Source organism: Gopherus flavomarginatus, chromosome 21 (assembly GCF_025201925.1).
Source record: "Gopherus flavomarginatus isolate rGopFla2 chromosome 21, rGopFla2.mat.asm, whole genome shotgun sequence".
In the NCBI taxonomy this organism is placed as follows: domain Eukaryota; kingdom Metazoa; phylum Chordata; order Testudines; family Testudinidae; genus Gopherus; species Gopherus flavomarginatus.
The window spans coordinates 15,201,375-15,214,675 of record NC_066637.1 but is presented as its reverse complement, the minus strand read 5'-3'; the positions used below and the strand labels follow the sequence as shown (position 1 = coordinate 15,214,675).

Here is a 13,301-nt window from a genome sequence, read left to right as displayed (position 1 = left end):
CGGGTCACTACCGTTCGGCCCCGCCCATCGCCGCCTCCTAACCAATCAGAAGGCGGTTCGCTAGGTATCGCCAAGTATGGAGCGCAGCACGCGTCCTGCGGGGGAAAGGGAGGAGCTAGGAGTGGGAGAGACCATTCTCTTCTTTGGGGGGAAAGAAGAGCTCAACCAAGAGACAATGAGGGGGAAGGGAGAGGCAAACCCGAGGGATGGCGGGGCGAAAGAACATCCCGGGGGGGTGAGATGGGGCGAGGGGAACAAACGTGGAGGAGAGAGATCCGGGAGGGGGCAGCAGGGAGCAACCAACGGCAGGGAGAGTGGGGGAGCCAGAAGGGAGGAGAGTGACCAATCAGGGCAGGAGGAGGAGAGGCCAATGGGGAAGGAAGAGACCCAACCCAAAGGCAAAGGCGTGTGTTGGCAGAACTGGGCTGGTAGAAAGGTGTGGGGAGTTTCACTGTTAAATGTTATTCCTTGGGCTTCAGACTTAATCTTGTTCCTTTGAGATAAGCGGGCGGCCAGTCATCTCTCTCGCAGCTGCTGTTTCAGGCTGTCTGCAGGCTCAGACAGGTGTCACTGCATGTGTTTAAACTTGGGGTCAGGTTTGGAAGGCTTTTCACAACAGTAAGGGCCAGGTGTAGATACAAGCTGGAAAAAAACGTTAAAACAATGTTGCAAAGTCAAGCCCTCAAAACTTAGGAAATGTGAGAATAAAGGTTGCTCGTGCAGTTGGGATTTAGTCCCTTTGTGTGATACCATCTTGAATTACATTATTACATACTGTTTTTCCACAGGACCTCTGGCTCAGTCAATGCATGGGAGGGATGGTGGTTACTGAGTAAGCAGATATTCAATATTTTGTTTTAGTCTTATTGTTTGATATATGGCCCTAGGCTTTATTTAGGTAATGCTATTCAAAACCTGCTCTGAAAACAGAAATATAAATTTCCACATGGGCTTTTTTATGGGGCTTATCCCCATATATCTGAGCACTTCACAAACATTAATGAATTTACTTCCACAATACCTCTGTGAAGCAAAGGAGTGGTGTTATTTCTATGTTATAGATGGAGAACCGAGCTATATTAAGGTCAGAAGTGTCTACTATTTTTAGATGCCCAGTTTGAGGTGCTTAAGTCCTGATTTTTCAGAATACTGAGTATAATAAATAAGTTCTTATGTTCAAAGTACAGTTTCCATTGACTTCAGTTGTAGCTGTGAGTGCTCAGCACTTCTGCAACTCAAACCCCAGTTCAACTCTACAGCAAATATAACTTCACTGAAGTCAGGAGACTAACACCAAGGGAGAATCTGGCTCATTGCTCTATAGCCTTTTTGGAACAAGTGTTTGGCCTGTGTTTCACAAGAGTTGGAGTGCCAGGTTCCTGAGGACCCTCTGTTAGTGCTTTTTGGCATCTGAATTGCAGACTTGGCCCTAGCATAAACCAAAAACCCTTTTGTCGCTCCATTTACTTTTCTCAGCCTGGAGGTGCTTGCTGTGGAAACTGGAAATGCTGACGAGGAGTCACAAAATGCTTCCTCGTCTGATGTAATGTCATTGGAGCTGGTATGAAATTCTCCGATATGTTGTGTGAGTGCAACGCTTGTATTAAGATTATAACAGAAACTCTGCATTCGTTGGGGAATTGCTTCAAATTTTCCATGGATATAATATCTTGCCTATATACCCTTCTGGCTGGAGATGACAAGGGAACAGCTCTGATTTGACTCTACTAGGTTAACACCATTGTCCATTGCTTTAACCTAAATGTCATTAAATAGATATGTTACGGTATTTTTCCAAAAGGAAAGAGCTCTGCCATTGTTCATTTGTATTTAATGTAACACAGCACAGACTAAGCAGCTGCAGATTTCAGTTTTGAAAACGGATAGGTTTTCAGACAAGTTTTAGTGCACACTTACCACAGCTAACAGGTGAACTGGATAACAATACCTACAATGTGATAAGTAGTTGACTTTTCATGAAAAGTTATCCAAATTGCTCATTTCACAGCTCTGACTGCACTTGCAAATTAGATATGCAGTTGTGCACATTTTGAATTTGCCTGACAATCTGATACTGCCTTTTTTCTAAGTCAACATGTGCCCTTCTGGTCTTCCTGTCACCCCATGTATTTCTGTGCTGCTATTTTGAAAATCATGTTACTTTTAGCTCAGTGAACAGGGGGCCCCTGGAAAGTGAAGAGTTATTAGGCTTTAGCATTGGGAAAATGCTGGAAGGGGTATCACTTGGGGCATTTAAAACTAGACTGGGCAAAACATTATCACATGTACAGTAGGGAACTATCTTGTAGGCGGGTTATGGACCTAATATCATTTTTCTAGCTCTGTGTTCCATGGACCAGATCCTCAGCCGGTGTAAATAAGTATAGTTTCACTGAGGACAGTAGTAGTATGTCCATTTACACCAGGCGATGACTGAACTTATGACTTTTGCTTCCAAACACCATAGGTAGGCCAGGATTATCAGGCTATATATTTAGCTGGGCTCAGGCCCAGCCTCCTTGCTTATAGGCTGTAATTGCACCTTGCTGTTCAGCAAAGGAACATACAGCAGGAGGGGGAAATTGCAGCCTGGTTTATTTTAAACAATTTCCAAAGTCCAAATGAACTTTGAGGCTAAGAGAATGTTTTTCTTTGTGGCAGAAATACAAGTATCCTGGACTTTATTTTCTTGCTAGTAGGTATAAAGAAGAATAAACAGCTGCTTTCTGTTTTCCCAGAAATATTTGCATTAGGATGATCTGCAAATTCTTACTCAGATTGATGGAACATCTCTTCAAATGAGGACCAGCTGCTTGCTCTGCTTGTTTATGGCAGGACATGCTTAAGGAACTTTTTTTGTTTGTTTATTAAGATGTGGGACCAGAGTCTTTCTGGTAAATTGCAATTTGCAATGTGGGTGATATCTTAATAAGGAGAGAGTTTTGTGCATGTAACTATAGTTGCAGGCATCCCACCTTCTGCTGTGATTTGCTGAGATCCTATCAGTTAAATAAGGCTTGGCTGGATCAATTTGTGAATGGGAGACCTCCAAACATGGGTAAGCATTGGAGGAGGTGGTGTTAGTGATTTCACGAGTTCATATTGCATCAAGGTAAGGCAGGGGTGGGCAAACTTTTTGGCCACAGGGTCCACATCTCGGTATAGAAACTGTATGAGGGGTCATGAATGCTCATGAAATTGGGGGTTAGGGTGTGGGAGGCGGTGAGGGCTCTGGAGTGGGGCCAGAAATGAGTTCAGGATGCAGGAGGGTGCTGTGGGCTGAGACCAAGCGGTTTGGAGGGCAGGAGGGGGATCAGAGCTGGGGTAGAGAATTGGGGCTCGGGAGGAGGTCAGGGGTGCAGGCTCCAGGCAGCGCTTACCTCAAGTAGCTCTAGGAAGCAGCGGCATGTCCCCCCTCCAGCTCCTATGTGGAAGCGTGGCCAGGCAGCTCTGTGCACTGCCCTGTCGCAGGCACTGCCCCTGCAGCTCCCACTGGCCATGGTTCCTGGCCAATGGGAGCTGCAGAGCCCCGTGGCTGCTCCTACACGTAGGAGCTGGAGGGGAGACATGACGCTGCTTCCAGGAGCTGCACAGAGCCATGGCACGTGTGGAGTGCGGCAAGCCCCCAACTCCCTGGCGGGAGCTCAAGGGCCAGATTAAAAGGTCAGATGGGCCAGACTCGGCCCATAGTTTGCCCACCCCTGATGTAAGGGGTAGTGTGTTACTGGAGGTACTGTCTTCGACTTTGTTATGAGACCTAAAAAAAGAGAGGGGAGCACTTTTCACTTGGAGCCATTAAAAATTTCATAGTACTTATTTTCAGAGAGTATGTGATGCTAGTTAACCCTAACGTTTTGGGGCAATTCATACTTACGTAGTTATATACAGTCCTTCCCTAAATTTCTTTTGCAGTTACAGGATTTTTTCCTCTATCCTACATTGTTGCAAAGTAATTCCTTTGCACTGTTAAACAGCTGTTTAGAGGTGTATACATTTCAGGGCTGGGTGAAGTGATCTTGTTACATTTGTCTCTGTATTATTTTTGAGTTGTCTGAAAAGTGTCATGCATATTTATGTTTCCCTGGTAGTAATAATAATCAATATATAATGTGTGTATTGGTTTTGAAAGTATGGCGATGAAAGGCAACATATTTGTGTGAGGCAGTAATTAGTATCACCTTTACCAGTGGCTGGTTTTCTCTTCACTAACAGAAACAAATTCAGTTGGGACTGCTGTGGTGGTGTTGACAACAAAGACTGAGATGAGTTTACCCAGTTCTGTTGTGTAGCACACTAATGTAAAAGTGACAGATAGACAGCTGGAGGAAAGCAGAAAGGAAATGGGAAGTCCTCTGAGTCTCTGTTCAAGGAAATTCCTGACACTGACATGATGCTGTACTAAAAAGAATGAAAACTGAAGAAAGCAAAGGGGAGAACAGGAAGGAATCAAGGATTAAACATTACCCAAGAGAAGAGACTTCAGGCTATTGTCACATGCAAAGGATGCACTTCAACAGGCAGCTAAGGAAGCCATCTCCCTGGGACCCATAAGGCAGGATGAGGAAATGAGGAGGACAGAGGGCAAGATGGATAAATGTTATTAGCAGCAGGGATTTGTGAGAGTGAAAAGTGAGTTATGAGTAGGAACCAGATGTCTGTTGCTGTGAACTTTGTGTGGTCATTTACACCAGTGCAAAGTACTACTACATTGGAATGGTAACATCTGACACCCCTTTGCACTGGTGTAAATATTTGCACTGTGTGTACAGCAACAGAGAATCACACCTTTTTTACAGGGGAAGACAAGTAGACCAGCAAAAATTCAGCTAGAGGGAAGAGGCTTAGAGCCCCAGAGAGATGGATTCTGATTCCAGACCTGCTACTTACTTGCTGTGTGAGCTTGGGCAACCAACTCAACCTCTCTGTAACTCAGTTCCTGCATCTGCAAAGCGGATCTATAAGGTATTTTGAGACCTATGAATGGAAAAAGTGCTATATGAATGTAAGATATCATTATTATGATTTTATTTAAAAATCAACAGGTAAGAGGTTGATGCTAAAGATTAATTATAGTCCAGTGGCATATGGATGTCTCAACATAGCTGTGCATTAATTACAACCACAAGAAAAACAAGACATTCACGATCTGGCTTTTGCCACCAGGTTCAGTTGCAGCAGAAATCTTGGGGCGGAGGGGGGTGCTGGTGGCACTGGTCTGAAGAGAGAGGAAAACAACGGTGGATTAGCTGCTTCACCACCTCCAGAGAGAGCACCTTGCTCAGTTCCATTGGATCAAGGTTTAGTATAGTGCATGCATTTCCCTCACATGATAATATAGGATCATCCACCACAAGAGAAACTGAATGCACTCCGAGGGGCTTAGAGTCAGGCACTGAGTGTCTTAAAAATGAGAGGAATATAAACAAAGGAGACAAACGATGTCAGTTGACAGCTTAACAGTTCTACAAGATTCATGTGCAATTAATAACAGGGCTTTTGATCTTGCAACCAGTGACTATGAAACCCATGTGCTTTCCCTGTAAACTTGACTGTATATAAGGAAGCAAAAGGATAAATACTTTTTTATTAGCATTATGAAGTGCTTTTCACATTAAGCCAGAACTTTGTAAAGCATCTGTGGTCTGCCATGATATGCCTTCAGTTTCATCCTCCTGCATGTATGGAATGCATGGTGAAATGCTTTCTATGGTCTTTATTCCAGTGCTTAGCATGGGTCAGGGAAGCTGCGTGGAAGAGTTTGTTGGCTTTGTGACAGAGGTCCTACAGAAAACTTGTTTGAGTTAATTGAATTTTCATTTTTCTTCCTATGTAAAGAAAAAAACTACGTTTTTGAGGTTCAGCTCCCCACATCAGCTATTTATTTGTTTTAAGTTTGTGGCCATTTAAAAGCATATGAGCTTTCATGAGGCTTTCTCATAAACCCACTTTATTCTGAAATTAAATTTAACGCTGAAAGAGTCTCCATCTCCAGCCACGGTAAAGGGACAGTTCTGTGGTTTTGATTGCTCAGAATTTGTAAACCAGTGACGCTGGCTGGCTGGAGGCTGAGAACCTGAGTGCCTCCTGGAAATATAAAGAGCAAAAATGGTGTTTCAGAGATACCCACAAAGCTACCCAATGGTTTTGAATTCCATGCTCAACCCCACAGATAGACACAGTATTCCAGCAGCAGTCACACCAATGCCAAATATAGAGGTAAAATAACCTTACTACTCCTATTTATGATTCCCCATTTATGCATTCCAGGATTGCATTAGCTCTTTTGGACACAGCGTCACATTGGGAGCTCAAGATCAGCTGATTATCCACCATGACCCCAAAATCTTTTTCAGAGATAGAATCCCCCAGCCTGTAAGTGTGGCCGACATTCTTTGTTCCTAGGTGTGTACATTTACGTTTAGCTGTAATAAAATACATATTGTTTGCTTGCACCCAGTTTACCAATCGATCCAGATCACTCTGAATCAGTAACCTGTCCTCTTCATTATTTACCACTCCTTAAAATGATGTGACATCTGCAGGCTTGATCTGTGATGATTTTATGTTTTCCTCCAGGTCATTAATAAAAATGTTAAATGTGGTTAAAGTAAGAGAAGGTAATAAACATGATGATTTTTGTTTATGACAGTAGTACCTAGAGGCCCCGTTGAGATCGGAGCTCCACTGTACAAACACATAAGAGAGAGTCTCTAACCTGAAGAACTTACAATCTAAATGGATAACAGAAGGAATGAGTGGAAATAAAATAAGTATCACTATCCCCATTGTATAGGTAGAGAAACAGGCTCAGTGACTTTCCTAATGTTGCACAGGGAGAATCTGAGATGGACGAATAGAACCCTGAGATCCAGTCCAGTGCCTTAACCACACGGCTGATTATGTATTGTTCCTATGCACTGTCAAACAGTTCCTTTATTTCACCCCAGCAATGCTCAGTCACAGATTAGAAGCACCCTTTTGCTTGGAATCCTTTGTAAATGTGCCCTAGAACAGGGGTGGGCAAACCTTTTGGCCTAAAGGCCACATCAGGGTGCGAAACTGTATGGAGGGGCAGGTAGGGAAGGCTGTGCCCCCCAAATAGCCCGGCCCCTGCCCCCATCTGACCCTTCCCACTTTCTGCCCCCTGAGTGCCCCCCTCAGAACCCCCCACCCATCCAACCCCCCGTGCTCTTTGTCCCTGACTGCCCCCCTCGGGACCCCCACCCCAACTGCCCCCCTGGACCCCACTCCCATCCAACCCTCCCTCTTCACCCCTCCCCCCCAAATCTCAGCCCCATCCAACTGCTCCCTGTCCCCTGACTTCCCCCCCAGAACCCCCTGCCCCATATCCAACCCCCCAGCCCCCTTACCATGCCACTCAGAGCAACATGTCTCCTCCCAGTCGGAGCCAAACATGCTCTTGCACTGCTCTGCATGAGTGCGCAGCCCCGCCGCACAGAGTGCTGCCTATGCAGCGGCGTGGCTGCAGGGAAGGGGGAACAGTGGGGAGGGGCCGGGGGCTAGCCTCCCTGGCTGGGAGCTCAGGGGCCGGGCAGGACAGTCCCGTGGGCCGTAGTTTGCCCACCTCTGCCCTAGAAGGTATCCTGCAGTGGTGCTTCATATGAAGTGCCAGAGCAGATAGGTAAAAGATTCTGAGGCACACGTGATCTCCCCATCATGTCTAAGGAGAAATAGGGATATCCCTTAAGTGGAGGACTTCCACACAATTAGAAACTGCAGCCAGAGAAGTGCATTTTGGGAAAATATTGTCCTAGATGGCTGCCTACTTAGCCTGTACATACAAATCACTCGCTTGTTTAAGAGGTCAGGCATTTTAGAAACAGCCTTAGCCAAAGTGAGGCAGGGCCGCCCAGAGGAGGGGGCAAGCGGGGCAATTTGCCCCAGGCCCCACAGGGGCCCCCACGAGAGTTTTTCGGGGGCCCTGGAGCAGGGCCCTTCACTTGCTCCGGGTCTTTGGTAGCAATTCGGCAGTGGTGGGGGGGGTCCTTCCACTCTGGGACCTGCCTCTGAAGTGCCCCGAAGACCCGTGGCGGGGGGTCCTTCCACCCCGGAACCTGCCGCCGAAGACCCCAGGCCCCCTGAATCCTCTGGGCGGCCCTGAAGTGAGGTTAGTTCTCAGAAGAACTTCTCTCAGACTTGCTCACTGAGTATACCTTGTCATTAAAAAAGAATCAAGGAGAGGCTGATTAAATGCACCAGAGAGAAACAAAACTTTCCATTCCCTTGCTTTTTCCTTGACACGTACTTTCTTTGGAATTTACCAGTATAGTAGTCGACAGAATCACAGAAGCCTGGATTCTTTTTTAACACTGGAGTCATGGTTCACTGGTCAGAATGTGTATGGAATTAGCCACTGATGTGGAGCAATGGAAAAGATTAGTTTTTAGAACTGAAAATTTTGTGTCCATTTGCAGTCTTGTTAGGAAAGCTCTATCAATATGATCTTCTTTTTACTACAAAACAAACCACAAAAGCTTTGCAAACACTCAAAATCAGTTTTTCCACATGAAGGCAATTTCCTGCTGAGTGTTTGGAGGCAAACTTCACAATCATTGCACAAGCAACAACAGAATGAGCAACCAGCTGTTATAGAAGCTGTTCCATTTTCCAAAGTTCCACTTCATTCAGCCTTACCTGAGAACTGTAACTATTAATACAGCAGATTGCTGAAGATTACCTTGCATCAGCCTGGCAAAATTGTTGTGAAAAATGTATTTGCCCAGGCACAAAATCTACTTGCCCATTACCATGAAGATGACAAAAAATGAATAATATTTTACTTACTCCCTCCCAAAAAATTACTGTTGGAGAGTAAGAGACAGGATTTTATAAGGCTGCATTCAAAAATAAGGGGCCATACACTCATCCTATGGAAGAGTCAGATATTAAGGAAATGTGCTTGGAATTTCTTAACCAGAAAGTATTGGAATAAATCACCAGTGCAGCAAAAGTAGGAGACAGTGTAAATAGTTTAAAAAAAAAAGAGACCTGTATTTTAAGAGGAGGGAGAATGTATCCTAAATTCTGGCTCGTGTGAGGGAAATGCTGGTGTAACAATCCCCCAAGTAAGAGTTAATAAAACAGTACCTATATTTTGGCTGTGAATAGTCCTTCGAATAACTCCCCATCCCATCCCTTAGAGAAATAATGGGAGGGCAAGCTGTGCATCAGAGGCCATTACTGAGATAAAAGACATATGCAGGTAAATATATGGGCGGCCAAGTCCCCAAAACTGGACCTGCCCAATATCAACTGTGCATGACTCTTGTTACAGAGTGTCAGCAGAATGGCCTTATTTATAGAGTCCTGCAATCTGCAGATATGGATATCCGTGGATCATTTTTGTTGATCGTGGATCGAATGCAGATACAAATTGTGTATCCGCATAGGGCTTTACTTTATTAAAGAATCACTGTAGATACATTGTACCAGTGGCATTGGGCTGTCAGGTGGGCACTTATACACTGAGGCAGAGGTTCTCAACCTTTTTCTTTCTGAGGTCCCCTCAGCATGCTGTAAAAACCTCATGGTCCATCTATGCCACAGTAACTGGTTTTCTTCATATAAAAGCTGGGGCCGGCATTAGGCGGTAGCAAGCAGGGCAATTGCCTGGGTCCCATGCCACAGGGGCCCCCATGAAGTTACATTGCTCAGGCTTCAGCCCCGGGAGACGGGGCTCAGAGACCTGGGCTTCAGCCCCATGCAGCGGGGCTTTGGCTTTCTGCCCTGGACCTTAGTGAGTCTAATGCTGGCCCTTCTTGGAGGCCCCCTTGAAACCTGCTCAAGGCTCCCTAGGGGTCCCTGGACCCCTGGCACAAAACCACTGCACTGAGGGACCTAATCAGAAGGTACTTAAACACATGCCTGACTTTAAGCATATGAGTAGCCCCATTGATTTAACACATGATTAAAGTTAAGCACATGCTTAAGTACATTTCTGAATTGATACCTGAGTCTGCCAGAATTTGGCCCTCTGGGGATAAGTGCTAAATTAAAGGCAAACATGGATTTTGAAAGACTTTCTGACATTTGCCTGCCCTCAAACCTCCTCTGTTCTTTTATAGATATATACTATAATCTGCTCACCAAACCGGCTAAAGGGTGGGAAAAAGGACACAGTGCATATTAGACTGTGAAATGCAAGAAGAGGTTTTTCAAACAGTGTATTCTAAACATCACCCTGAATTCCTTTGACAATAAACAGTCAATATTGCATTGAAAAGATCTAATTGCCAAGTAACTGTGGCAATGGAGAGAAAAGTCTGGCGTTGGACATATTCCCATCTACATTAATTTCTCCCAGGAGCTGGAATGGATTCTAGATTGTTAATGGATAATGTTTTCCAGTGCCCTCTGATCACTCAGCAACTCCAGTATTCAAAAGAAGCAGACAGAATTCTCAAAGGGAAGCTGGATGTTTGAAAGAATTACACTGAACAATTTAGAACCATGTCCTAAAAAAGAGCTTTGTACATCAGGTTCCTGATACAAGGCTGTCATATACATTGAGACCCATTATACAGCAATCTGGCCCTTAATAGAGTGCACCTCACTCCGAATCCAAATGCTCAACGTCTGTTCCTCCACCCCCAAAGAGAGCCTACAACATCTGAAAATGAGTAAGTGTGAAGTGAGACTGCACATTGGCCTGTGTCAAGCACTTGTTTTTGCCGAGAAGAAGATTGCATTTCATGGTTATTTTAAAATACTGATTTCTGGAATTTGATTGGGGGGGGGGGAAACAGGAGGCACCAAGCATCTTCTCATGATGCTTTCCATAGCTGATGGTGCTCAGAAATGGAGGGTGGAGTTGGCACATTGGGATGTACCACTGGATCTGTGGTTTTAGAAAACACTTCTTTATTTGAATAGGGAAAGAACTGCCAGATCCAACTGGTATTTTCACAAGTACCTTGGTATGCACCTCTATTGTGGATACTAAGGATAAGGCAATGTTGTTTGATTTGCGTAAATTTGCAGCAAGGGAAGAAAATATTCCCTTATAGGGGGACTGGGATACCCTCCTCCAGGAAAAGTTTTTTAAACTGACTGCTATTTGGGGCAATCTAATGCATTTCAAAGGCAAAATATGTGCTTATAATATTTATGAGATAAACATCACTGCTAACAGGGATGGTTAAGCAATTTCTGGGAGGAAGGGTGTTGAATAAACTAAATATAGTGAAATCTTCCATTCTTGTTTTAGATAAAAAACTTTTATGACACAAGGACAATTTCGAAAACAACAATAGAAACCTCTGGAAAATTGTGGTGAACCCAGCAGGGATATTTTTGTGTTCTAGTCATGGCCTTGTTATTTTGTTTCTTTTATCTGATTTAATTTCTAGAAGGTCCATCTTCCTGGATCCAGTTCAGAAATAAAAAATCTGATGAATAAAAACTGGATTTGGTGACCCAGAAAAATAAGCCTGTTGCAGTGTTGTCCCAGAGCACATCCTCTTTAAGTACAGCATGGTCCTGCAGGTGCTCCATCCTCAGCAACCTTGTAATTTTTGCTATAACTCACTCACAGACCAGAATAATTAAAGTAAAATCCTCCTATGTGGGATCTTATTTATTAAGGCCTGGATCCACTAAGTGACTTTAGTGTTGCAACACCCAGTATCATGGCACCTAACTTTATAGTGCCTAGAAAATCACAGAAAGAACACTGTGATCCACAAAGCCTGAGTTAGGCAGCTAGGCTCACTATACAATGAATGGGGAAAGACAGGTGTCTTTCAATGCAGTCCACAAAAGTCAGCATGCTAGGCAGGAAGCCTCCTAAGCTAGCCAATGGATATGCTGATGAGACGGCTGTGTGATACCACCACCCAGTTAAGCACCTAAGTCTGGGCTCTGCGGAGGCGCCTAGCTGTGTTACAAGGAGTCCTGTGGCACCTTATAGACTAACAGAAGTATTGGAGCATAAGCTTTTGTGGGTGAATATCCACTTCGTCATGAAGTGGATATTCACCCACAAAAGCTTATGCTCCAATACTTCTGTTAGTCTATAAGGTGCCACAGGACTCTTTGTTGCTTTTTACAGATCCAGACTAACATGGCTACCTCTCTGATCCTAGCTGTGCTAGAGATCCATGAATGGGAACCTGTCTCATGGAGTCAGACAGGTGCTGTGACATTCCCCAGGGTACAATCTGGACTGTTGAACAGCTGTGTCCCCTTAATTCTCTATTCTGGGGTGCCTTTTACACTGCTTACAAGTCTCTACCAGGAGTCTATCTATCTTCTTTGGATTCGCTGAACAGAGCTCATGGTATGAAGCAGGAGCGCTGAAACCCCGGAGATACACTCTTAGGAGGCAGTGAGATCACGTGGCCTACCCTGAAGGAATGGAGAGAACCCTTGAGGACTCTGGCACATTGAAGGGGGTCATCCAAGAGACTGTTTTAAAGCTGGAGGGTATAGCACCAATCTTATGGATGGATGCATGAGAGTAGAGCACTCACATGGGATGTGGGAGACCCAGGTTCAATTCCTTCCTTCTTGTCAGAGGTGGAGGAAGGATTTCAACAGTGGTTTTCTATCTTTCAGGGGAGTACTCTAACCACTGAGGTAGGGGATAATCTGATGTGGGCTCCCTCAGTCACTCCTGTTGAAACTGTTCTACAGTGGATAAATAATGAAAAAGTGATTGGACCAGGGGGACTAGACTGTGGGACTCCAACTTCTCGGGGGGGGCCTAACCACTGGACTTCAGTCATTCTCCCTGTCTCTTTCTGGTCCAATGAATATTTAAGTATTTATTTTATTTGATTAACACCAACTTCCCCCAGCCCAGCAGTAGCTAGGTTCCAGCCCTGTCTGTGTCATGGGATGGGAAGGCCCTATGGGGGTGACTGCCCTGCAGGAGGTACCAGGTCCTCCCCGGAAAAGGGAGTCCCATGGGGTCTTGTAGGAAAGACTGAGCCCTCTAACAGGGTGGGGAGGCCTTTGGGATGTATCTGACCCTGCAAAAGGACGGGGGTAGCTGAATAGTGCAGCCCCCATGGGCTGGATGGGGCGCGGAGACCAGTCTCCTCATGATTATGGGATGGGGAGCTAGGGAAAGGCGGAGGGACTGCGAAGACAGCATCTCCACCCCAGGCCTGCTCCCAAGGTCAAGGCCACCTAGGAGCCAGGGCCTGCCTAGCAACGGTAACCTTGGCAACCCCAGCGGGGGCCGGAGACAGCTCCATGTTCTCGCGAGATTTGCGGACCGGCCTGTAGCAGCTCTCGCGATGCTTGCCTGGCCCCAAAGCAGGGAGGCGGGGGGGGAG

The 13,301-nt window shown here is 45.3% G+C and overlaps 1 long non-coding RNA gene across 1 annotated transcript; it reads left to right on the top strand.

Moving 5' to 3' along the window:
* The first annotated feature begins 1,482 nt into the window (after positions 1–1,482).
* On the top strand, positions 1,483–6,535 carry LOC127038651 (uncharacterized). Its single transcript, XR_007770757.1, has 3 exons — positions 1,483–1,561; positions 4,797–4,962; positions 5,164–6,535. It is a non-coding gene; the product is annotated as an uncharacterized LOC127038651 (long non-coding RNA).
* Positions 6,536–13,301: the final 6,766 nt, after the last annotated feature.